We start from the raw sequence: 27170 nt of genomic DNA, 5'->3' as shown, positions 1-27170 counted from the left end.
GGCACATGGATATGTCTGACTCCTGCGTCACGCTTGTTACTACCGTCTGTGACCTTGGCATTTATCTGTTCTTTTCGATTTCAGAGTTTCTATCATACACTTACAAATATCACAGAAAAGCCCTAGAGCCCACACTCGGCCATGTATCCCTAGGATGGGCGTTAACCATGGAAATCATTTAGGGGTTGCCAGGAGTCGCAGCTGAGACCCCTGGTGTGCCCTTTGCTGCCCCTGGCCTCAGAGGTGGCAAATTCAGTGCCAGAAACACAGTTGCAGCTTGTCATTATGGACCTCAGTTGGGGCTCCAATCTCTTTGTTTTCTGTCAATTTATTACACAAACAGGAAATCCTAATATATTATTCACTATTGGTGTAATGAAAATGGATCACAGTTAGCTGGAACATGCCCTTCCATGCTAGTAGAGGTAAGTAAAAATGCTTTTAAATGTATGCCATGTGCATGCTTGCAGGTGAGAGTGTGTTTATGTAAGAGAGAACGTATGTAAGTGTGCATTTGTGTACATATATAAGTATGGGTGTAAGAGTGAAAGTGGGGGTGAAAGAGCGTGTGATGTCACTTCCGCTACCACTGTCATTTCAATGAATTGACTCCATGGCTTTAACATCCTACAATTTCAATATTATGTTAATTTCTACACTACACAACATGTGAATCCTATTTAAATGTATTTTTTTCAGCTAACATTTCATTTAATGCATTCCACTCCCCTTAAGCCAAGCATCAAATACACATAAAAAACACTATGCCTGAGACGTGACTTGAAGGTGAAACGTTATAAATTCGTTTTAAAGCAGGATATTCATTATTTACAAATATGTGAGCGATTACATAGCCAATCCGTAATTCATAATGCTATTGTATATAGACAAGGCCTTGCAAGTGTATTTATACGTCAGTAGAATTGTATGTGAGAATATCCATATTCAAAATACCTCCGACAGATCGTCCCACTTGCTGTTGATTTTCTTTCATTAATGGATCAATATTTTTACGAACAAGACGAGAAAGTGTGGCAGTAAGGGTGTGAGCTGACGACTTCAGAGCTGGGGGATTCAGATTAGAGTCTCGCGTTGGCGTCTCCTCAACATCCTGTGATTGTGAGCAAATCACTTGGGCGGTCATTACAACATTGGCAGTAAAAGGTGCTTACCGCCGTGCAGAAGACCGCCAACACACCGCCGCGGAATTCCGCCACAGCTATTATGATCCACATCTCGGAAAATCGCCAAAAGTCAGACACCCACACAAGTCCGCCACACCAAAGGTCAGTGATAAACTGGCGAAAACAAATCCTCCACCGTCACGCCAACAGAAATACGCCCACACTATCACGACACACGAATCCACGCGGCGGTTTTTCAACCGCGGTGTTCCATTGGCGGTACACACCGCCGCGCTCAAAATACACACACTCTTACAAAACACAGCCACATTGGACAATTCAAAATACACACACCTGATACACGTACACACACCACTCCCACACATCCAATACAATATAAAACACACACCCACATCACCCACAAACCCCTACTACCAAAAATTCCTAAAGAAGGCCAGAGAGAGACTGCACCAGCAAGAACAACAGCATCCACACAACACCATCACCCACACAACTTCCACGCACCTCACACAACACACCACTACATATCAGCACACTTATCACCACACACTCCACCCCACACATCACCTACACCACCCCATGGCACGGCAAAGACACCCCAGGTTCTCGGAGGAGGAGCTCAGGGTCATGGTGGAGGAAATCGTCCGGGTAGAGCCACAGCTATTCGGATCACAGGTGCAGCACACCTCCATAGCTAGGAAGATGGAGTTGTGGCGAAGAATAGTGGACAGGGTCAACGCAGTGGGACAACACCCAAGAAATCGGGAGGAAATCGGGAGGACATCAGGAAGAGGTGGAACGACCTATGGGGGAAGGTGGGTTCTGTGGTCTCAAGACACCACTTGGCGGTTCAGCGGACTGGCGGCGGACCCCCACCTCCTCCCCCACAACTAACAACATGGGAGGATCAGGTCTTGGTGATTCTGCTTCCTGAGGGCCTCGCAGGAGTCGGTGGAGTAATGGACTCTGGTAAGTCAAATCTTTCACTACTTCATCCCCGACCCTACCTGCATGCTATCACATACCCCCACCCTCACCCTCACCCCCAGCACCCCAACTCCTCACATATGTCCCAACATCACAAACCACACATCCCAACACCAAGCCCTGCATGCAACAACAAAGCATGGACACCCATCACCAAAGCATGCCCACTGCACATACTCATACACCCCCCTAAACCATCATCACACAAGCTCCCACACAGGAATGCTAGCACTGGGGTGCACGGTCACCCACCCATTGCACACCATTACACACACAGATTTAATAAACATCCTTTTATACCCCTGCAGGACCCCTACCCAACGTCACCGGACAGGAGGGTCCACACATGTCCACACCACCAACAGAAGAGACCCACAGTGATGACAGCAACTCTGTCCAACTGGATCTAGATGACCAGCCCGGACCATCGGGGACCTCTGGACAGTCGGTTCCCTTCACACAGGGACAGGCCACCACAGACCTTCCCCCTCTGGAAACACCAGCACAGCACCCACCTCCGTCCCCAGGACACGTCAATCAGCTGTGTGTCCACCACTACAGGGAACCCAGGATAACCCACCACCCCAACAACAACAGGGACCTGGAGTCAGTGGTAGTGGGCACACGGTCCAGGGGCCGGAGGCCCAGGAACACAGGGGAACTGGGAGGGCTGCTGTGCGACAGGGGGGAGACAGGCCCAGGGAACCCACTCTCCACGAGGCCCTCTCCTCCATCATGGGAGCCTACCACCACTCCCAGGAGACGATGGCAACGGTACTGGCCAAGTTTCAGGAGACCCAGAGCATGCAGGAGGAACATTATATGGGCTTCAGGGAGGAACTCAGAACCATCAGCTGCACCCTGGGCACCATCGTAGGGGTGCTGAAGGAACTACTCAACACCAGGAGGGACACTGTGGCACTACAAGGGGCCCCTGACACTAGCATGGACGATAAACGGCCCACCACCTCCGCCGGCGCTAGTGGACAGGACGCGCCGCCACAGGACCACAACACCAGCACCCCACCCCCTGCAGATGGAGAACCACCCCTCAAACGGTCCCGAAGATCCAGGACAAAGACAGAGCACGATGCTAAGACCCCCGCCAAGAAATGAGACCACCCTGATTGTCATCCTACTGTCCCACTTTGTCACCCTGTCCATAATTAAACTGCCCCAGCTCCACTTCCTATGCCCATATGGGCAATGCACCTGTGAGACTAATAGACCGGACTCTGCCATGGACACTCCTCCGCCATCACCCCTCACCATTTCATTACCCCATCCAATATTGAGCATTTAAATAAACACACCTAAAGCACAAAGTGATCTGGAGTCTGTCTGTGATTTCGAAATAGTGTAGTAGCAATTACAGTGACAAAATGTTTTTTTAAATAGCATTGTCAACATACCTGTGTCACACAGCTCTACTCCATGAGGAATCTAAGCAGATGTCACACAGTGGGACCCACATCTGTGAAATCGTAAGGGAAAGTGACAACTCAGTGACCATACACTGGGTGAAAACGACAGACAGGAGAGAGGTAGTAGTATCAAAGTACATGTAGTAGGCAGGTTTGTTTTCCTACCTGTGTCTCACTGGAAATATTGCAGGATCACTGAGTCCCTGTTGTCCATGACTTCTTCCTCTGCTTCCTCCTCATCACTGTCCACAGGATCCACAGCTGCAACAACACCGCCATCTGGACCATCCTCCTGCAGAAAAGGCACCTGTCATCGCAAAGCCAAGTTGTGAAGCATACAGCAGGCACGATGATCTGGCACACCTTCTTTGGTGAGTAGAATAGGGATCCACCTGTCATATGGAGGCACCTGAACCTGGCATTCAGGAGGCCGAAGGTCCGCTTGATCACCCTCCTAGTTCACCCATGGGCCTCATTGTAGCATTCCTCTGCACTTGTCCTGGGATTCCTCACTGGGGTCAGTAGCCATGACAGGTTGGGGTAACCAGAGTCACCTGCAAATGGCGAGGGGCAACTGTTAGACACACACTAACCTGGAGGGATAACCTCAGACCCAGAAAACCATTCCCACTGACTTGCTTCCAGGTGCTTACCTAATAGCCACACACAGTGCCTCTGGAGTTGACCCATCACATAAGGGATGCTGCTATTCCGCAGGATGTAGGCTTCATGCACTGAGCCAGGTAACATGGCATTCACATGGGTGATGTACTGGTCTGCCAAACATACCATCTGTACATTCATAGAATGATAACTCTTCCGGTTTCTGACACCTGTTCACTCCTGTGGGGGTGGACCAAAGCCACATGGGTCCCATCAATGGCACCTATGATGTTGGGGATATGTCCCTGGGCACAGAAATCACCTTTCCCTGTAGGCAAATTCTCCACCTGAGGGAAAATGATGTAGCTCCGCATGTGTTTCAGAAGGGCAGACAACACTCTGGACAATATGTTGGAAAACATAGGCTGGGACATCCCTGATGCCATGGCCACAGTTGTTTGAAATGAACCACTTGCAAGGAAATGGAGCACTGACAGCACCTGCACTTGAGGGGGGATTCCTGTGGGATGGCGGATTGCTGACATCCGGTCTGGCTCCAACTGGGTACACAGTTCCTGGATTGTGGCACGGTCAAGCCTGTAGGTGATTATCAAATGTTGCTCCTCCATTGTCGACAGGTCCACCAGCGGTCGGTACACTGGAGGATGCCGCCATCTCCTCACATGTCCCAGCGGACGGTGCCTATGAAGGACAACAGTGAGCACAGAGTCAAAAAACTCAGAGGTACGTACCCACAGTTTACCCAGAACACCAATCATACACAAAAGGTGGCCTGTATGTGTGTTGAATCTAGACCTAGGTATGTGTGACGCAGTTGAAAATGAAGCCATGTGGGCCCCTGAAATGGCGGCTGCCTGACCTCTAAAGTGGGACAATGGGATGTGAGGTAACTGCGCTGGCTTTGTACACCGTCGCGGTAGGCGGTCGAAGACCGCAGCGCAATGCTGCATTGGTTAACATTGGACCCTATAGGTCCCAGGAGCCAATGACGATGTACGCCGGCGGTGACGGTACGCACCGCCACGGACGTGACCGCCATTTTCTATCTGTTCAATCACTCGATACTTAATCTTTGACAGGAGAGGACCTACACTGCAAGTGCTGCTGTGACCTCGGTCTGGAAGAGACAATGGCTTGTGCGTCTACGGAAAGGGCCCCTGCCTTCACCTCAGAGGAGTTGGAGAAGCTCGTGGATGGGGTCCTCCCCCAGTACACGCTACTCTACGGTCCTCCAGACAAACAGGTAAGTACACAGGGAGCATGTTGTATGGGCTATGCCTGTGTGGAGAGGGCTGGATGTAAGAAGGAAGGGGGCAGAGTGCTGCGTGCATGAAAGACGGTGAAGCACTCTGGGCACCATGCCCCCTCCAGAACCAGTGGAGACTGTTATCCACTTGAGAGACTGTGGCTCTGCACTCCCCAGGATTGAACAGTGGGCAAACCACCCACTGTAGAGACTTGAGAGACTGTGGCTTTGCACTCCCCAGGATTGAACAGTGGGAAAACCACCCACTGTAGAGACTTGTGAGACTGTGGCTTTGCACTCCCCAGGATATGGCAGTGGGCAACCCACCCACTGTAGAGACTTGAGAGACTGTGGCTTTGCACTCCCCAGGATTGAACAGTGGGCAACCCACCCACTGTAGAGACCTGTGAGACTGTGGCTTTGCACTCCCCAGGATTGAACAGTGGGCAACCCACCCACTGTAGAGACTTGAGTGACTGTGGCTTTGCACTCCCCAGGATTGAACAGTGGGCAAACCACCCACTTGGGAGACTTGAGAGACTGTGGCTTTGCACTCCCCAGGATTGAACAGTGGGCTTGTGGCACCCTCGTGGATTTGGCGTCGTGCACTCGAGCGGCTGAGGTGCCCCCCCTTTCCGTCCCCCTGAGGTGCCTGTTTTCTTGCTGTCTGATGCCCCTGCAGTGTTCTCTCCGTCATGGTCGGGAATCTTGTGTGGGCCTCGCCCATACCGTGTGGTCCCAGTGTTCCACGGACTTTCTTTGTGCGGTACCTGGACTACTATGCCTGGTATATATTTTGTACATGGTGTATATATATATATATTTCTGCCTACTTGTTTGTAATATATTCCGATGGTTACACTAATTTTCTTTGGTCTTTGCATTCTTCCGGTGGGGTTTGGGGGGTGTAACTGTGATGTATTGATATGCATTAGTGTGTGTGTTGTAGTGGGTGAGGGTGGGGGTGAGGGTGTTGCGTGTGTGTGTCCCTGTTTTTTCCCTCCCCCCTCCCCTGTGTCGTAGGTGCAGTACTCACCGTGGCCTTCGCCGCCGGCGTTCGTGCTCCTGGTAGAGGAGCAGGAAGACTATCGCAGGTAGGATTTGGATTCCCAGTTCCATGGTGTCCTCGTTCCTCGTGGAGTGTGTAGAGGTGAGCGTTTTCTCTTCGAAATTCCTGTTTCTGCCGTGTTTTTATCCGCGGTGGATCCGCCCCGGAAAAGGTGGTGGATTGGCCTGTCATAATATTGTGGGCGGTACATTGTCTCCCGCCTGTCTGTTGGCGGTGTCCGCCGCGCTGTTTGTTTGTACCACCGTGGCGGTCGGAGTGTTAAAGTGGCTGTCTTTGCTGGCGGTTTCCGCCACGGTCGTAATTGCTATTTTTTTACCGCCGGCCTGTTGGCGGTCTTACCACCGCTTTAACACCGTCCGCCAGGGTTGTAATGACCACCTTAGTCTTCCAATGCCTATAAGTCAGTACCTTTAGACCTTCACAGGTGATTTGCCAGGCTTTACAAATCCTGGATTTCTTATTTATTTATTTACAATATTTATGACATGATATTTGTACTACAATGTATTCTCACCATAATATTCTGATACCATAGTGTATATAATAATCATGAACCACAAAGGTTGGATTTTATTAAACAGTGTCTCTGCTGCTCACCAAGTTATCATGTATCGTACGCCTACACCCGTTACTTGAATTTGTTCTTTCATTTTGCCTGTTTTGTAGAGACATATTTGGAGAAGGGATAATAAACCCTTTGGCCCCTTTAGACCCTCAGGAAGCCTCTTGTTTGTTTTCAAATTCCTACTGGAGCAGAACAAAGACACATAGGCACATGAGTGGTTCTAATCTGGAGTGGCACAGTAGACTAAAAATAATGGACTGAAAGGCAGCCTAGAGTAATTGCCAGTGGCTGACTTTAATTCCCGAATGCCACCGTTCATCTATTTGTTTTTCTCCTGAATACAGGAAAGCACAATTAATGCTGCAGTTCATATTCAATGCTGCATTAGCATTGTGCAGCTATGCGTGCTTCTTTTTATGTATTCATTTTCATATTCATCTCCTTTGCTTCACCCCCTCTCTTTGCTTCCATAGACTTCCCTACTGTTAATATTGGTGTAATCAATGTTGATGCACACAGCAAAACATTCATACACACAAACCAAGTTACATCACCATTATTCGATTCCCCCGTTGTGAACTTTCCTACAAGTCACGGGTGGGATAACACAGCCAGCAGGCAACCACAGAAACAGGAAAACTCAGATCGGTTCCCACAGATAGGCGGCGGCGCAGCACCACAATGATCCCCGGAGATTGGCCCCAATAAAACGCACATGGCCAGAGGGGTGCGTGCATTCCTAAAACACCTTAAAGTTAGATGCCACATGTAGTTAGGAACACTTTGTCAATCAGAACACAGCACACACAGCACACAGCAATCATGCATCCCTCAGGCCAGGCAACTGGACACATACTCATTGGTCCACATTGTGTCCATGCAAGGTAGGGACATACCTGCATTCATTATCTGGAACTGTATTTATGACTCCATGACAACTGTTCATAATTTTTTACCAAGAGGAGGATGCTTTTATTGCTTTATGGTATTTGAGAAATGCATAAAAACCTAATGCAAATGAATGTACATTGAGAGGCAGTCCTCAGACCTCGGTTCTGTAACTGCTTTCCGGGCCACAATCTTTAAAAAAGCTTACTATTCCTGCTTTGTCAGACACCTCTTGTCTTTGTTTTTAATATATATCCACATTTGAGCAACATTTTGGTGAGCCAGGTATGAACTGATTGGTTCCTTGGACCCAACTGTGACCGAAGAAAGGGGAACCCGCCCGGACAGATTTTTATTTGCCCAACAAGAAAGGTGAGCAAATGCTGCAGTTGATTGAAAGTTTTGCTGAGTACACGGGCAGAGCCGATTACGACCTTGGTGGATGGGACACTCCGTCACAAATGTGATGGATATTCCGCCCGACGTTTTACAAGTTCCGTAGGCTATAATGGAACTTGTAATATGGTGGACTGGATATCCATCATGTTTGTGACTGAGTATCCCATCCATCAAAGTAGTAATCAGGCCCTTAGTCCTAGCATATGGCGTGTGGCAAGCTTGGAAAAAAGCATACCCACTCAGCTCGTGTAAGTCACCTTTTGTTGAGTGTCAGTATCAGGGAAGGTGAATATTGTTCTTTGTTTTATGAGGGTTGCTGATCACTTAAACCATTGTGACACAGATGGTACACAGAAGGCCCTGGGTGTGATATAGGGTCAGAAACTCTATTGTAAGAGGTGCCTATCGCTTGGATCACTGGCCTGACACAGATGGTACGCATAGGCTATGGGTGTGATATAGGGCCCTCACTTCAATCTTACTAGGCTAAAGAGGTTTTCTCTATGTTACCTGTTTCTTAACACTGCTAGTCTCTGAAAGAAGTGAGAGGTGTGTGTTTGGTTGGACCGCTGGGCGTGACACAGATGGTATGCAGGACCCCTGCGTGTGGCATAGGGTGTAATTCAGACATTAGGGAACTAGAACGATTGGGATCCAGGAGATTAAGCATAGCTTGTTTTTGGCCAAGAGGGGCCTATGGTTTTTGAAGCTATCCCTTCATTTCTCCATATAAATTGTCAGTATCTTTGCCCTAAAGCTGTTATCGATAAGATTATCAGGCTCACATAGTTCCAAAGCAGAGCACAGAGCTTCCCCTGGTCACAGGATAGTATCAGGCTAAGATATATCTGACAGGCCGTCCCCTTTTATTTTTTGTGCCTTGTCAGTTTTTCTTTGTGCCAGTTGAAATGGTTTCATTATGATATTGTGACACTAGTAAATTAATGTGACTGTGTTTTGTCTTGAGTGTTGTGGCTGTTGATAACTCAATGTGCTGTACCAGTAAATGTATGTAATTGTGTTTTGCCTTAAGTATTGTGTTTAGTTGATGTCTTAATGCGCTGTGGAGACATTGCTGATTCTTACAAATTGCTATAAGGGCTATTAAGTAAGGATCGCTATTTTGATGCCAACTTTCAGGCTGTTTTTAATCAACAATTGCACTTTTTCTTAGGTTGTGATCCTTCATATTCATTGATGTGTCAGGTGTTAAATGTTTTTGATGCATCTGTGAATAACATGGAGTTCATTAGAGCTAGTAATCCCTGTGTATATATCTCCCAGTACTAGAGTAGAACTGGTGATCCTCGTGTGCACACTTCCCGTAACCAGAGTAAAACTTCAAAAAAATCCTCTAAAAGAAGAGGTTAGAACTCGTTTAACTTAAGATCACCTAGAACCAGAAAAACAAAAAAGATTAACTATCCCCTAAAACAAAAAAGACTATCCAAATCCATAATGGAATCACCTCTAAAGCACATGCAGTTCTCCGCGCAAGCAAAAAAGCTTAGCAAATGTTGTCACAAATTATACACACACACTAAGGTATACACCAAAAAAGGGAAACTTTGACACCAACATAGTTGAATACACAAGAACATACATACAAACAAATACACAGGGAAAAGGAAGGACAAAGGGGAAGCACTACTAGAGGTATTGGCCATCTCTGAGGAAGCCCAGGGCAGTGACACTAGCCCACAACCGGCAAACAAGGAGACTGCACTTCTCCTGCTATATGAAAGTATGGAGATGCTCTCCCCAATGCCTGCTATCCCTGCATTAGGTGTCACCAATCTGCCAGTCGAGGGAGCCCAAAGGGCCTCTACCAGACAACAGGCTATCTAACAGGCCAACAATCCCAGTCACTCCCAACACCACACCACTCCAGCGCTAGAGCTCTCTGAAGTCAATCAATCAAGGTTCTTGTATAGCGCGGCTAATCACCCGTTCTGGTCTCAAGTTCGACCCCCATCTGTCACGTTCAGGCCACCAAATCTCAGTGGCAAGGAGAACACACACTCCCATTGGTTCCGGGGAACACACTGAAATGTCAGGGAGGATCATAGCAGTTCTGAACAATAAGACAACTTGTGAGGTGAGGAATGGGGTCCCCGTCCTCTGGGATCCGATGCCAAGGTGGGAGCCATAGGGTACGTTCAGGTAGTCAAAGAAACAACAGAGAGTGAGGTTGAGAGCAGGTTCCAACTAAGAAAAACAGCACATAGCTCAGGCTGAAGGAGGAAATTTAGGTGGGATTTAGAAGGAAGATGTGAACTGAGGGGAGAGAGAGGGCTCCCTGGAAGCCCAAACAGAGAGTAAAGCAGCACTCCCTTCACCTGAAGAGAGCAGGGGTAGGTACAAAGCCCCAGTTGAGGAAGCATCAGAGGTATAATTAGGGCAGCGGCTGAGGCCTGTGCCTCACCAGAGCACCAGCGAAGGAGAGGGGAAGACCAGGAAATCAGGGACCAAGGTAACGTGGTGCAAACTCAGCTTAGGCACAGAAGAATGAAGATGGCACCTTTACGTACGCACAAGGAAAGCAGCAACGAAGGCATCCGCTATTCCGAGCGGGAAAAATAAACCAATACCAAGGGATATAGTAGCTCCTAAGGAAGGTGAGATCTTTGTGTGACCCTTTTGTAACCTGCTAGCTTTCTGGACTGAAGGAAGTGATCAGTATGATAGACCCTGGCTGGAGGAGGGATGCTTTGAACCAGAAGACATAGCTGTTGCGGAAGACTGCATCCGGCACAGAGGGGAGATCCCAAGTGGAACTTCCCTTACATACAAGATTATCTGAGGAAATGGGAACGCTATGTCGAGGGAAAACCAGTGGAGCTGCCCAAAATGAGAATATGTACCCTACTACAGAAGGGCATGTAAGGACCATCTATGTGCCTTGGACTCAGATGGACAGGGAAGGGCTAACAGCCAAACTACCACCGTTGGTGAATGGGGCAGGAAAATTGAGAAAAATACAGGGGAAATAACCCACCAATGTTAAAAGTCTGCTGAGTAGCATTATCGGTGAACAGACTAACACAGTATTCACTGAAGACCGCATCCCAGAAATCATGCTGACAAAGAGCCAAATCAATTCATACTGGCACAAAATATAAACAGTTCTGAGGGAAATGATCCCTGACTGCCCAGATGTAGGAGGGTTGATAGCAAAGAACATGAATCCTGGGGTGACCAACACAGACTTTCTAGACAGGATAAGAGAGGAGTAACTGTTTGGGGAAGTAATGCCTTCACACAGACACAGATCCCAAATGCACAATAAACTTAAATACCCCCAATGCAACTCATCCACTTTGTGTACACCTTTAAATTCACTGTGCTAAACTCAAGAAAAGGACAAACAAGACAACATCAGAAATTTAAACTTACACCTACATTTGGATATCCACATTAGAGTCCACTGTTCTTGGTTGCTGTGTGGCTGTCGATCAGGTATCTGCACTATGGTTTGCCATTTAGGGTGTGGGCTGGAGCCTAGGATCCACTTTGCTGCTGGTCCTCTGGGAGGTTGGTCGGCCACACCTCAGGGGAAGGGCAGTCTGATGAAGGAGAGCTGAGCGGATCCCTGACCAGTGTTTAAAAAAGCCAGCACCCCAGGTCCTAACATCCACAAGCCAACTTGGGGCAAGTTCCCCTAACAAGGTCAAAAGGTCCCCATTCTCAGGCCCCCAGCTGGAACCAAAATGTTTTAGGTGTGTAGTCCCAGCAGAAATAGTGCCCCCAGACAGTTAATGTCCAAATGGAGGCCCCTTTTGGTTCCAAAACAAAGCTGTCCTCTAGTGTCGGGAGCCAGGCTTACCACATAGTTGGGATAGCAAAGACCCCATAATACCCACTGTACAAGCATGAGCTCTGGCAGATTGTGAAGCACTGCATGTGGCCAAATCAAAAGAGGTGATTCACCAGAACATCCAACCATCCCAGTCCATTCCCAAAGTTCGGGCAAACTTCGACACGTTCTTGTCCTTGCTCTAGGCTCTCCATGTGGTGATAGTTTTGCCTCCTCCTTTCCCTTAAAGTTTTTCAAGTAGTAGCCACGAATCGCAGGTCCAAATAACTCATGGTATGAGGGAGAGGGCGGTGCTGGGGAAAAAGAAGACCAACAGATTAATCATAGGTCTGAGCAGAATAGAACACAATGACAAGCTCACCCCCGCATCAGGCCTAGCAAACAGCTAACCCGCAAGGCCTCGCACGCACCGATGGAAGGGAACAGCAATCCAATTTTCAAACACTGCAAATCAGAGACACATGAGGGCTGTGGAACAACTCTCTGACTCCCTGAGGCTCATGACAGTTAGGATTGCAGGTCTAGGGAAGCACCCAAAGACCAAATAAAAGTAGTGCAAAGCTAGCCCAAAAGAAGCCTCTAGAAAAAGGGCATAGCCAAGAAACCTGGCACCACTTGAAAGGGGCACGTTGTGCACCCCATTCCAGGACTAGAGGCCTACACCCGTGACTCCAGGGCACGTTGTGATCGCTTATCAATATTCAGTGAGGCACACCTCCTCTTTTACACATCCCCTACGTACATGTAGGTCAAAAATACCTCCCACACTGATGGCACCCCCATGCACACACTAGGGTACTGGAGGGCTGGCAACACCAACACAGAACCAGTTAAAAATTAAAATTACCAACATGCACAAGAATCACCCCGTAAAGCATACTTTCAGACATACACTCAATCAGGCATGGAGAGGGGAAAGACCTAATAACCCATAAAAATCAATGTGTGCCTGAACAATAACCATTTTTTCCAAACTAGGTATCCTGAGTGGTACCACCTTCCTGTGCCTTACTAAAGTCACAGAAAATGCAGGAATTCCTAAGGAATAATTTATGACATGCAAGAATGTAATGTTTTTTCTTTTATAACAACCAAACCTAGCTCACATTCAACAGGTCAACAGTTGAGCTGATAAGTTCATCACCTCTACAGTGGGTCATCACCTTCTCAGTGGCCACACCAGTACCTCAACAGGCTCAAGAACCACAAACTGCTCCAAGAACTTTTCACATCAATACCCCCAACGGGATCCCAAACCATACCTTGCTCCAAAGACTTTTTTGAACTATTTGTACCCAAGAAACTCTTGTCACCAGAGATTTAAGGACACCATTGCCAGAACCATCACAAGACCTACAATGTTTCCCATATTATGTGTTTTTATGCATTTATACATCCTCTGTTTACTAGGAGTGAAACTACATCTATGCATTACCAAAAAGTGGCCTTGTCTAATGGAGTCTGTTCAGAAATCACAACAGCACTTGCGTTGTGACCTCTCCCACGTCCCCTATATTTACACAGCACTTGGCACTCGCATTCCACATTCACTAAACAGGACTCTTTTACACAACACGTGGTATCAACACATGATCACCAAGAATTCACAAACATCAGCTGAGTCATGCTACATCTGTTCGCTGATACCACATGCAGTAGGCACAGATAGACTTTACTTATCCCAAGTAGTAGCTCCTGAAAAAGCAAAAATTCTTCTCCATCTCTACCTATGTAGAATTAGGGCCAGAAAACAACCTAATAGAGTGGAGCCCCATAGGATAGTTGTAAATCTGACCCACTATGAGACCAACCCCACAGCTCTGTACCTTCTCAACGAGCCTAGCAATATCCAAACTGAGCGAGACAGGATGCACAGAAAGGGAGCTATAGGGGAGCATACTGTTTGGTTGCAAGATTTTCCAGAGAAGAGTTTCTTGGAGGTAGCTAAACCATCTCACCAGTGCACAAACACATCTGCTCCCGCTTTCATCTGTGGTCCCAGGATGGGCCATAATAAATCTGGGGCTTTCATCATTAACAAGTGAACTCCAGACATGGAGTTTTGGTACAGGGCCAGCTACCTCGTGACATGAAGGGAAATGGGTCTTGTAGGGGAGGGTTAAATAACAGCGTAGATGCCCCTTGTTGGGAGATCTGGGACACTGAGATAGATAGGTACACATGGATAGAAGGGAAGGGGCAACCTATAATTGTATGGAAACATACACTGTATTCCTTATGTTTCAGAGGCAAAGGAATCATTCAGTTGGGCAGAATTTAAAATTGTGGCACAATCCTGCACATTCTGGGCATGAAATGGGGAACCCTTACACTGATGGACACCTACTGGCAATGCAGAGAGTTTGCTTACACCTAGCTTGTCCCTAGATGGAGTGGCCTCTGCTCCCTTGTCACCATACACACCCCAACCCTGGTCATCCCCATAGAGAATATCTGTCAGACTGTACCAACACCCACTCAGGAAGAAAGCAACACTGTTTCATCTGGCTCAAGAGAAAAGAACTGCTGATTATTTTGACTGGGCTCAGTACAAGGACATTCCAGATGAATTTACTGTTCACCGATGCCCAAGTGTCAGCGGGGTTGTCCATATCCTTCCTCATCTTGCAGACAAAAGAGAATACCTGTTTGTTGCAAATAGCCAAGTGAGAAATGCTCAAAAGGATGAACAGTACTGAGCTCCACCTTAATGCAATCACAGAAGAACTGAGAGCCATCCTTCTCATGGTAATGCAACATCACGACGTGTTGGACTTGATGACGGCAATGGAGTGTAGAATATGTGTGAAGAATGGTGCATCTTACTGTACTTTCAATCCGGGCAATGACATAGACAATGGAACTCTGACTCTTGCCATTCAAGCATTTCACCGACTACAGAAAGACATGCATAAAGAGGGAGGGCCCCTGTGCAGGAGTAGTTCATGAACTTGTTCTCCTGGCTATCCCAGTGGCTGACCGGCCTGTGTACATCTTTGTTGCATGTTTTCATTGTGTTACTGCTTTTGTGTGGTTTCCTGCAAGTGGGGGTTTCATGCTCTAAAAACGCAGTCCTCAAATTGGGTAGAATACAAGTAGCTAGGCAAGTGAGACAACTAGCTCTTGACAATGTGACTGTCATGATGCTTGTGTTTGACAGTGTAGTTGAAAATTCATCTAGAGAGGGGAATGTTAATATTGGGGTAATCAATGTCGATGTACATAGCAATTCATTCATGTACACGAACGAAGGCACATCACCATTATTAGATTCCCCCATCGTGAACCCTCCGTCGACCCCAGCATGTATATACATGGTCAGACAGGCTCTGAAACCTAGGCCTGAAGTTACCGCATGGCAGGTCACAGGTAGGATAACACTTAGCCAGCAGACAACCACACAAACAGGAAATCTCAGATGAGATCCCACAGATAGGCGCAGCAACACCACAATGGTCGCCAGATTTTGGCCCCAAAAAATCTCACATAGCCAGAGTGCGCTTGCATTTACAAAACTCCATACAGTTAGATGCCACATGTAGTTAGGAACACTTTGCCAACCAGAACACAGCACACACACCACAAGCCGCAACCATGCATCCCTCAGGCCAGATATTTGGCCACATATTCACTGGCCCACATTGTGTTCATGCAAGCTCAGGGCCCACCTGCATTCATTATCTGGAACTGTATTTATGACTCCATGATAACTGTTTGCATGTTTTACCAAGAGAAGAATGACTTTTATTCCTTTGTGGTACTAGGAGAAATGTATAAAAACTTACTTCAAACAAATATACATCAAGAGACATTCTTCAGACCTCGGTTCTGTAACTGCTCTCCTGATCGTATTGTTTAACTGAACAAACTGCTCCTGCTTCACCAGATGCCTCTTCTCTTTGTTTTTTAAGGTAAATCTACATTTGAGTAAGACTACCCTCTGACGTATGTGACCATTCTATAATCATTTAATAAATTTTTAATGTGGCTATGACTCACGGGGAGGCTGGGATGTATAAAATTTCCAATGTTCATAAGGCTTGCGATCCCCTTTTACCCTCCTTTAAGACTCAGTCTGGATGTCTCATTTGCTTATGAGATCTGCAAAGTATCGCACTTGTTCAGACCTGTTGTGAGCTCTCATTGTCACCCCTTTCCCTACCCGCATCGCTAATCACCATTGTTAGAATCATGCCCTAGCTACCACAGCTAAATTGCACTTAATTGCCATGTGAAAATTGTAGGGGCTGACATTCCAGCTGTAGAGGCTAATAAAGTCCTCTCTTATGGTCTCCAAAATACCATTGCATCAAGAGGGGGCATGCAAGGGTAAGGGGCTGGCTTGAGGATGCTTGTGTTTTTTTCCAATGCAGCTCAAAATCTAACTCTTTGAGGATTGTGGCAACCTCCTGCCCTTAGGACAATGCTTATAAGGGCCACCCTTCTATGGATATAAGTTAGTTACCCCTGCACCCATTTCCAAGCTTTTTATCCTTTTAAGAAGTGTGAAAATGATTGAAATAAATGGAAGAAGGAGACAAGCAGACAAGAAGGTCGATCAGATTGATGAGGGGCAGAGGTAGGTAGAAGGGTCAATATTTTCCAGGCCCTGTGCGTTTTCAAGGACTGGTGCTTGTGTTGCAGCATTTTGTAATAGATTTTAAGGCAAACGTGGCATGTTTATTATTGAGGGGCAACTAATGCTGCTTATTTTGTCTTACATTGTAGGACATTTTTTAACTTTAAAATAGGTCCTCATTGTTTGAAAGGCTGCTTTAGTTGTGTGCCCAGGTTGCGCAAAAACATCGGACTTGTCCTACATCAAGAAAAAAGGGCTAGACTGACCATTATGCTACCCTGGCATTTTCCCAGTAGCTTGCAGGCTAAAGAGCTTCTTTCAGAACAAGATGGCTGCCATCACTCAGCCATGGTCTCATTCTACTTCCAACCTCCCGCAGTGCAGGATAATTTTGGACGTTTTCTGCTAGGTCATATTATTATAGTTTCCGATCCATCCCTAAAGGAAGAGTGAACTAAAGAACTTAGAAGCCCTCAACACGCCAGCAGGAAGGCGTATATGTTTTATGAGGCCTTGCCCTTCCTGAGAACAGCAATGTAAAGTGATTCTGACGGAGGTGGAGTAGGTTCTCTAGTATAACATTTTGCAGGAAAGCCTAATTCCTATTGTGAGATTTACATTACACTGTATTTTTAATAATTACAATTCTACCCACAGAAATAGTTGAAAGCATAGAAGAATATTGTGAATGTTAAAGCACATTAGGCTAGGCCCTTTGGTCAAAAGACAATAGAATTTTATAAGTGGATGCATGCACCACCCCTTGGGAATTTCTGTGTAACTTGTGTGAAATTATTTCTTTCATAGCTCTTTAAGCCAGTATCAACAGTGAAGCTAGGAAAAAAGTTAAATGCTGTTTAATGAAATGCATATTGGAGCTCTTCCATCTCACATGACGTTTGGTAAAATGGGTAGCACATGTTGAATTTTGGCAAAGGAGCATTGGTCAAAAAAGGTCAGAATTTAAATACAATTGATAGTAACTTTTAAGGGTCTCAGCCCAATGAAGCTTGTGAAGATATATGGAAATAGTGATTTTTAAACAAGTTACAATTCGGCCAGTGCTGGAAATGAAAACCAGTTTGCCCTGGAAACTCATGTTTGCTGAGGGAGATGGATCGGGGTATTCAGGAGCTGATAGACTACATTGTGTTTACTACCATTTTAGTAAGAGCACGTTTCCACAGTGATGACAAATCTTTAATGGGGTTGGGATAAAACTATTTTTTAGCAATGCTGAGATACATTTTAGGAGCATTACTACTGTTTGAAAGCAGTACTGTCATATTTTTATTTTCTAGAGTATTCAGATATCTGTTGTGTGTTTAAACAAAGCAACAGAGTTTCTCAGGGGAGGATGCTATGCTTGTGTTGGGACACTACAATCATTCCTGAAAACAGACGTCGTATTTTTATTGTGAAGTACTAATACTACGTGGTTAAACTTTTTTACTAGGAAAATATGGCCACTGTATGTTATGGGACTGTAGCATCATTCCTACTCTGCCTTTCATGGGACAGGCAAATATTTCTTGTTAGAGCTAGTGTACTTTTCAATGACACAGTTAATACTTCTCTGCACGGCAGATTTACTGTCTATGGATAGCACCAATACTTCCCTGTGCACTTCCATACTTTTATTAAACACCTCGAACACATCCCAGCCGGATTACTTGACATACATTCGATTATACCAACATTTGTAAGAGGGAACACCATAATGTTATTGCATGGTATCAAGAGCAGGTATTGGGGAGGGCAAAGAGGCATGAGGGGAAGGGAGACAGTTTTTCCTTTACCCTAGGTGTCTCATTGCAGTGCATTCCTGCTGCGTGATCGCAGGTTGGGTTGTGATCACAGAGCAGGAATGCATCCCACTAGCACTAGGGATTTAGTTTTTTCTTTGTTTGTTGTATGGGAGCACCGCCTTGGGCAAGGGTCACTCCTCAATGATTTATGCATTGTTTTGGCCATTTTCTACCATATTTTAAGGCCCATCTTCTGCTGTTTAAGGGGGGGGGGGCAGAAAGCCACTAGAGACCTGGGATTTTATTTATTTATAAACTGGCGAGTGGCCCCCTGGGGAAGGGTCGCTCACTATTATGGGGGCAATATTTTGGCTGTTTTCTGCCCTCCGGGGGCATATGGGCCATATCTTTAGGCCCTTCTGCTCTCAAGGGAGGCAGAAAGCCACTAGACATCAAGGAATTTGCATATGTATATGTTGGTGAGTGGCACCTTGGACAAGGGTTGCTCTCCTTTAGTGGAAAATTATTTTGCCATACTTTTGTCTGTTTTCTGCCCCCCTTGGGACAGATCAGACATATTTTTAGACCCATGTGTCCCCAAGGGGGCACAACGCCACTCAACTCCAGGTATATAATTTTTTTATATATCAGGGAGTGGCCTCTTGGGAAAAGATCGCTCCCCCTTATTGTGGCAATATTTGCCCATTTTCTGCATCCCTGGGAGCAGATCGGCCACATTTTTAAGCCCATCTACCCCCAAGGGGGATAGAAAGACACTAGACACCAGGGATTTTATTAATTTATATGTCGGGGAGCAGCCCCTGGGCAAAGATCGCTCCCCATTATGGGGGCAATATTTTTGCTGTTTTCAGCACCCCTGGGGACAGATAGACCATATTGTTAGGCCCATCTGCCCCACAGGAGGCAGAAAGCCACTACACACAAGTAAGTTTGTATAAGTATATATCAGAGTGCAGTCCCCCAGAGGGGGCAGATTGGCCATATTTTCAGGTCCATCTCACCATTAGGGGGCAGAAAGCCACTAGACACCAGTGATTTTCTTTATTTATTTGTCAGGAGCGGCCCCTTGGGCAAGGGTCACTCCCCATTATGGAGGCATTATTTTGGCCCTTTTCTGCACCCCCTGGGGCAGATTGCCATATTGTTAGGCCCATCTGCCTCCCAAGAGGGCAAAAAACTACTAGACAGATCAGGCATGTTTTCCGACCACTCAGCAAGCCAGTCAACACCAGGGATTTTCTTTTTTACATGGTGGGGAGCGGCCCTTTGAGAAAGGGTCACTCCACATTAAGGGGGCAATATTTTGGCTCTTTTCTGCCCCTCCTCGATGGCAGATTGGCTATATTTTTAGGCCCATCTGCCTTCAAGGAGGGCAGAAAACCACTAGACAATAGGGATTTTGCTTATTTATATGTTGAGGAGCAGCCCCTTGGGCAAGGTCCACTCCTCGTTATGGGGGCAATATTTTGAGCGAGTTTCCTTTGGGTGCAGATCTGCCCTATGTTTAGGCCCAGCTTTCCCCTAGGGAGGCTCAAAGTCACTAGACCCCAAGGAGTTTGTATTTGTATATGTGTTGGAGTGCACCCTCAGGCAAGGGTTGCTTCCCTTTACTGGGAAAATGTTTTGTCATACTTTTGGCCATTTTCTGCCACCCAGGGGCAGATCAGGCATGTTTTCAGACCACTCAGAAAGCCAGTCGACACCAGGGATTTTCTTCATTTATATGTTTTTTGGAGCTGCCCCTCGTGAAAGGGTTACTCCACATTATGGGGGCAATATTTTGGCCATTTTCTGCCCCCTGGGGGAAGATCCACCATATTTTTCAGCCCACCTGCCCTGAAAGGAAGCAGAAAGCCACGAGACACCAGGGAGTTTCTTTTTTTATATGTCTGGGAGTGGCCCCTCTGGCTAGGGATGCTCACCACTGTGGGGGCAATATTTTGGCCATTTTCTGTTCCCTGGGGGCAGATCATTCATATTTTTTGCCCATCTGCCCCAAAGGGGGGACAGAAAACAACTAGACCACAGGGAAAGTTTCTATATGGGTGTGAGAACTGGCCTTCAGATGAGGGTATGCATGCACTAATGTTTGGCTAGCTGTGCATCTGCTGCCATTCAGCTGACAGTGTGTGTGGACTGGTGATTTAGCTGGCAGTGTTTGTCAATTGGCTACTGGCTGGCGATGTGTGTGGCTGGCATTTGGATGGTGGTGTGAGTGAAGTGGTGTTTGGCTGGGGTAAGGGTCAGTGCCTTCTAGGGTGGGAATTTTTTGCATTTCGTTTGGACCCTCCTTGAGGGCAGATAGGATGTTTGAGGTGCGTATCTGCCCCAAGGTCAAACTTCATAATGTTTTATGATGTTAACTGCTTTATTTCGTACCATCACTTTCATTCGTGATCTTACTGTTTTATTTCTCCTTTTAATTATAGTGCAAAGCTTTTGAATTCCTAGGTGGCAACTCTTGCTTGCGTTTGTGGCACTGGTAGATCTGCAGTTTGTGTAGGGGCATGTGTTTTGTAAGAAAAGGTTTTTTGTACTATTTACTTCAAATGAGTATTATCGTGGTGAATTAATGTGCTTTTAATGGTGAAATAATAACAGCATATTTAGCTTCTGTTTTATTGTGTGTCAAATTCTCCTTGGATTTTGCAAGATACATATTGTGTTGTCTTGTGTGGAATTTTTTTGTTTTTCCTTTCCAGCGGTATATCGTTGGTGCTTGCTGCATCTGTGCAGGGTAGGTGCAGGTGATCCTGAGTCTAGTTGTCTATGGCAAGTGAGTGGTATCATTCTTGAGTATATAGGTCTTTGGGGCTCATTCTGAGCCCGCCGGGCGGAAACCGCCGAAAGACTGCACTGCGGTCAATAGACCGCGGGGGTCATTTTGACTTCCCGCTGGGCCGGCGGGCGATCGCCAGAAGATCGCCCGCCGGCCCAGCGGGAAAGCCCCTGCAACGAGGAAGCCGGCTCCGAATGGAGCCGGCGGAGTTGCAGGGGTGCGACGGGTGCAGTAGCACCCGTCGCGATTTTCACTGTCTGCATGGCAGACAGTGAAAATCTTTGTGGGGCCCTGTTAGGGGACCCCTGCACTGCCCATGCCAGTGGCATGGGCAGTGCAGGGGCCCCCAGGGGCCCCACGACACCCGTTCCCGCCATCATGTTCCTGGCGGGTTTTACTGCCAGGAACAGGATGGCGGGAAGGGGGTCGGAATCCCCATGGAGGATTCTCTGGCCCAGGGGAAATCCGGCGGGAAACCGCCGGATCCCCTTTTCTGACCGTGGCTTTACTGCCGCGGTCAGAATGGGCACTGAAGCACCGCCAGCCTGTTGGCGGTGCTTCCGTTGCCCGTGGCCCTGGCGGTTTAGGACCGCCAGGGTCAGAATGAGGGCCTTTGTGTGTTTTGCATTGATGGACTTTTCCATTAGTTTTATTTTCTATTTGATAAAGCCACACTTTGTTTATTATGTATTTCACACATTGTTGGTTTTGTTGACTTATTTGTTGTGTTGTTTTTATTGTTAAGCATTACGGCTAGCTGCAGGATTACCACTCAGTAGGTTGCTGGTTTGCTTTTTGAATATTCCTCTGGCCATGGTTCTGAGACTGCCCCTGCATGTGAGCAGAGGAGGAAGTCCAAGATTCTGGCAGTAAATTTTCTGTCCGAGAGGAATCATCTTATGATGAAGCCAATCCCAGTGCAGAGGCAGTGCCTCTTTTAGAAGAGGATACTGAAATGCTGACAGTGTAGCAAGAGGAATCTGAATTGCAGCCTGGGGCTGAAATGCATCCCATTGGAAGTTCTGAAGTCTGGGTTGCCCTTGATATGGTGCAATACTTAAAACTTTTTGCCTATCAATTTCTTTCAGTTGTTTATGGACGAGGTAGTTTTGGATGATATTGTTGACAAGACTACTATGCATGCTGAACAGTATTGGAGGGTCAATAGTGCAGATTTAAGCCCCACTCTAGAGCTAGCCACTGGACTCCCACGAATCTGGATGAGCTGACTAAGTTCTTGTGTTTAACTTTATGATGGGATTCATAAGGAAGCCATTGCGGTCTTTATATTGGTCTACTAGTGCCATGATGGCAACGGCTATATTTCCTGCAACCATGAGTCATAATTGGCATTTGCTTCTGCTTCAGATGCTGCATTTTGTTGATAATGCTTCAGCATTGCCACACGATCATCCTTGTGACCATCTCTTCAGGATTCAGCCTGTGCTGATCATTTTGTAGGTTGCTTTTCAAATATCTATACTCCAGGGACAAAAATAGCAGTGGATGGGTCATTGGTCCTGTTTTAGGTAGTACATACCTAGCAAGAGGACACATTATGGAATTAAACTATATATGCTGTCTGAGAAAAGTTCTGGATATGTGTACAATTTCAGGGTGTACACTAGTAGGGATTGTTCTACTGGCCCCCAGGTGTCCGTCCATTTTTGGAGTTAGTGAGAACATTGTGTAGGACCTTTGTATAGGACTTTTTAACACTAGTGTGCAATTGCTCAAGAAATTGTTCAAAGTGAACACAGTTGCTTGTGGCACAATCCGCCCTAGCTGTAAAGGTTACCCTAAAGAGCTTGTATATAAAAAGCTTCAGGGGGGACAGTGCAGTGCTTTGTCTAGTGATTAACTTCTAGCTGTGAATTTTTCAAACAGGGAGGTGTCCACATGCTGACAGCCATTCACGATGACGGTGCTTCACCTGTTACTCTTTGGGGTGAGGTTGCTGAAGCATGCAAACCTGTGTATATTTTGGACCACATTAATCACATGGGGGATGTAGATAGAGTAGATCAGAGGTTGGAGCCATGCACTGCTGTTTGTAAGTCTTACATTTGGTATAAGAAGTTGGCTATCTGTTAGTTTCATTGAGCAAACTTCAATGCTTTTGTTATATTCAAGGATTGTTCTCCAGTTTCAAAGATGACTTTTGTTCACTTCCAGCAGTCTGTGATAAGCAGCCTGGTTGTAGTGGAGCAGGTAAGTGTTCTAGAGTTGGTGTGGTGGAGGATGAGGCTAGATTGAAAGATTGCCACTTTCCTAATTACATTTCTCTCACGCCCAAAAGAACTTTCCCTGTAGGAGATGTAAAGTCTGTGTCCAAAGAGGTGTGCAGCAGGGGAGTCATATGTACTGTCCCAAATGTCCTTCTAATCCTGGGCTGTGTGTGCCCACATGTTTTAAATTGTACCACGTGAAACTGAAGTATTGGGAGCAACTATGAGTGTGAAGATGAACTGACGGTCTGTATCATTTCATATTTTTTGGTCAGTTTCATGTTTGGCAGCAGTTTGATGTATTTAGTTAGATCTATTGTGTTTGCAGTCATAGTTGTTTTTTCATCTCCTTCAAAATGGTTTGTTCTTTTTTTGTTAAGAGAAAATATATGGTGGCGGTGCGTGTGGACTGGGGTTTGGCTGGCGGTGTGAGTGGACTGCTGTTTGACTGGTGGTGTACGTGGACTGATACCTGGCTGGCAGTGTGTTAGACTGGCACTTGTCTGGTGGTGTGCGTGGACTGGTTCTTGGCTGGTGATGTGCATGTACTGCCGTTTGGCTGGCATTATGCGCAGACTGACACTTGGAGTGTGGTGTGGGCTAGTGGTGTGTGTATGCCTGCGCTTGGCTGACAGTGTATGTGTACTGGAGCTTGACCAGTGGTGTGTGAGTTGGGATTTTGCTGGTTGTGTGTGTGTAGTGACTTGCTGCTGGTCACTACAAACACATTACCAGTCAAATGCCAGTCCACACACTCCATCAGCTGCCACCCGGAGTGATTCCTGTGAGTCCTTTGGGTGTATGAAAGTGAAGGGCCCTTGAATGGCGCTGTCTGTTGATATGAATATTGTAATGGGCTGGGCCCACGGCTGGCGGTGTGAATGGTTTTGTGTGTGTCACGCATCAAAGGTATGAGAACAGCCTGTAAAGTGGTTGGTGCCTTGTTATGGCTTTGCAGTTTTCAAACTGTGAGTCATTGGTTTAGTTTTTTGAGAATTCAATTAATAACAATGTCTTTAATTTTTGTGAAATCTCTTGTTAATAAAACTTACATTTTGAAGCTTTCACTTACTCCCATGCTAAATCCAACCAGTATGTGTGGGTACTTGAGGAATAGATGGTTGTGCAGTACTATTTGTCTTTTTTGTCTTTCTCTGCCAGGGTGTACATTGTCTCTAGGGAAAATGCACCAACTCTAGATATTTTCATAAACTAGACACCAGCGCCCATATTTATACTTTTTGACGCAAACCAGCGCAGGCGCTGGTTTGTGTAAAACATTTTACTGCCTGCTAACGCTATTACTACGCACCATGCGGGCGCCTTATTTAAGGAATGATGTTAGCCGGTGCTGCGGACTGGTCAGAGTAACAAAAAAATTACTCAAATTAGGCAGCGCTGCCGTAGGAGAAAATGGGGGTTGTGCGTCAAAAAATGGGGCAAGTCTGGTTTGAGGCAAAAATCGTGCCTCAAACCGGACTTGCACCATTTTTTGATGCACAACCCCCATTGAAATGACTCCTGTCTTAGCAAAGACAGGAGTCATGCCCCCTTTCCCAATGGCCATGCCCAGGGGACTTCTGTCCCCTGTGCTTGGGCACAGTGGCATGTAGAGGGGCCCAAATTAAGTCCCCCTATGCCACTTTAAAAAAATAAAAAATAAATACTTACCTCAACTTACCTGTACTTACCTGGGATGGGTCCCCCATCCATGTGTGTCCTCTTGGGGTGGGCGAGGGTGGCAGGGGGTGTCTCTGGGGGCAGGGAAGGGCACCTCTGGACTCCTTCCATGGTCAGAGACCATAGAAGTGAGCCAACAGGTTCCTTAACGCCTGCCCTCACCCAGGCGTTAAAAAACGGCGCACAGCAGGCTCTGCGCCATTTTTAAGGCTCGCCCCCTCCTCTGTGTCAAAATGATGCAGGAGTATTAATAAAGCACAGGCCTTAAAGTCATTTTTTGAGCGGTAACGCCTACCTTGCAGATCATTAACGCAAGGCAGTTTCCCGCATGCAAAAAATGGCGCACACGGGGAACTTTGATGTTCGCGGGTGTCAAAGTTTTAATATGGTGCATGAATGTGCGTCACAATTTTTGACGCACATTCGGTGCAAACAGAGTATAAATATGCCCCCAAGTGATCTCCAGGCTGGCTCAAGTGGATGCCTCAAACATCCTACAAGCCAGACTTCCCACATATCTCTTGATAACAATGTTACCTTACCTGTTTGGGTGGTTATAGTGCCCATAAAAATGTGGGGTCCAAGATCCAATGTGGCAGCATCGACAAAAAGGGCAATTGCTGTTTTTTGGCCTGTTTTCGGTGGCCACCGAAGTAAACCTACCAAAGCCAGACATTTCTGAAAAATACACACCTGAGGAGCACAGGGTGGTGTGCCTCTTATGAAGCCCATCACGTTTTCTTACCCACAATGCCCTGAAAACCTCAAAAAATAACTAAAATCGCACATTTTCCTTGCACTTCTGTGCCATTTTCTTCCAGAATCAGAAGGAATCCACACAATTTTACTACTCAGCATTTCCCCATGTGTCCTAATAGAAATCCTGCCCAAATTTTGCGGCTGGGCCTAGTGCCCACAAAAGGAACGGATCAAACTAACATCAATGGGAGTTTAGTTACATTTAGCTATATTTTGGATGATTTCTTGGGCCCCTCCAGGGGAATCCACAAACTTTAAGTCCCTTTAAAATCCCCATGATTGTGGAAAAAAAGGGAAAACAACTTGGTGTAGATAGCCTATGTGGACACAACGTTACGGAAGCCTAAGCACAAACTACACCAAATAGCAAAAAACGGCTTAGCACAGGGGGTGGGGGTGGAGGCGCTGTAAAGGCCTTGCAGCTGTTAGCGCATCAGACCTTAATAAGTAAACCTAAAAGGGGGCCGTGAATAGGTTGATGGACCTTTTGACCCGCATTTAAGATGTTCCCACCATAACTCCAGTACATGTAGAGCAATAATCAATAACTAATCAATAAGAATAATAATCAATGATAATCAATAGCACTAATAATCAATTGGAGTCAGTAATTGTTACACACCCTGAGTCATGAATAACCTCACCTTTTAGTAAAAGTTAGAATATTTATTTCCCTATATTAACAATGCTAATGTCATGTAAAATAATCTCAAAATCAAATGATAAACATACAGAAACAGCACTGGCTGTCCAAAGCGGCGAAAGAAGCGTAATCTAATGAAAGCTTTAGCCACTACACATTCTAAAGTTACAGTGAAAATTTATAACAAGAACAATTGCACAAACTATATCACATACATTTAGATTCAGTAAAGGAAAGACATTGACTATTACTCCCTATAGAAGACTTTCATTAGCAAGGATCCTTATCTAACACCAGATTAGCATTTTGGGCTTCATGCAAAATAATTTTAGTCAACACAAATTTAGAAAACATCTAACTACGGCTCTATCAAAATAGTGCAGTTGGTACCTAGAAAGAAAAAGCAAATGGTCTTAATGACACATCAGTAATAATATGCCTCTCCTCAAATGGATCGGCAAGCTAGGATAGTCTTCGTCATCAGGACATCCGTTCAGTCAGCAAGGCATCAGGATTCAGCATCAAAGTTCAGAAAAGGAAAAGTCTTTAAGCAGTAAAGTTAAGCATGT

Source organism: Pleurodeles waltl, chromosome 9, assembly GCF_031143425.1.
Source record: "Pleurodeles waltl isolate 20211129_DDA chromosome 9, aPleWal1.hap1.20221129, whole genome shotgun sequence".
NCBI lineage: Eukaryota > Metazoa > Chordata > Amphibia > Caudata > Salamandridae > Pleurodeles > Pleurodeles waltl.
This window is presented reverse-complemented; position numbering follows the sequence as displayed.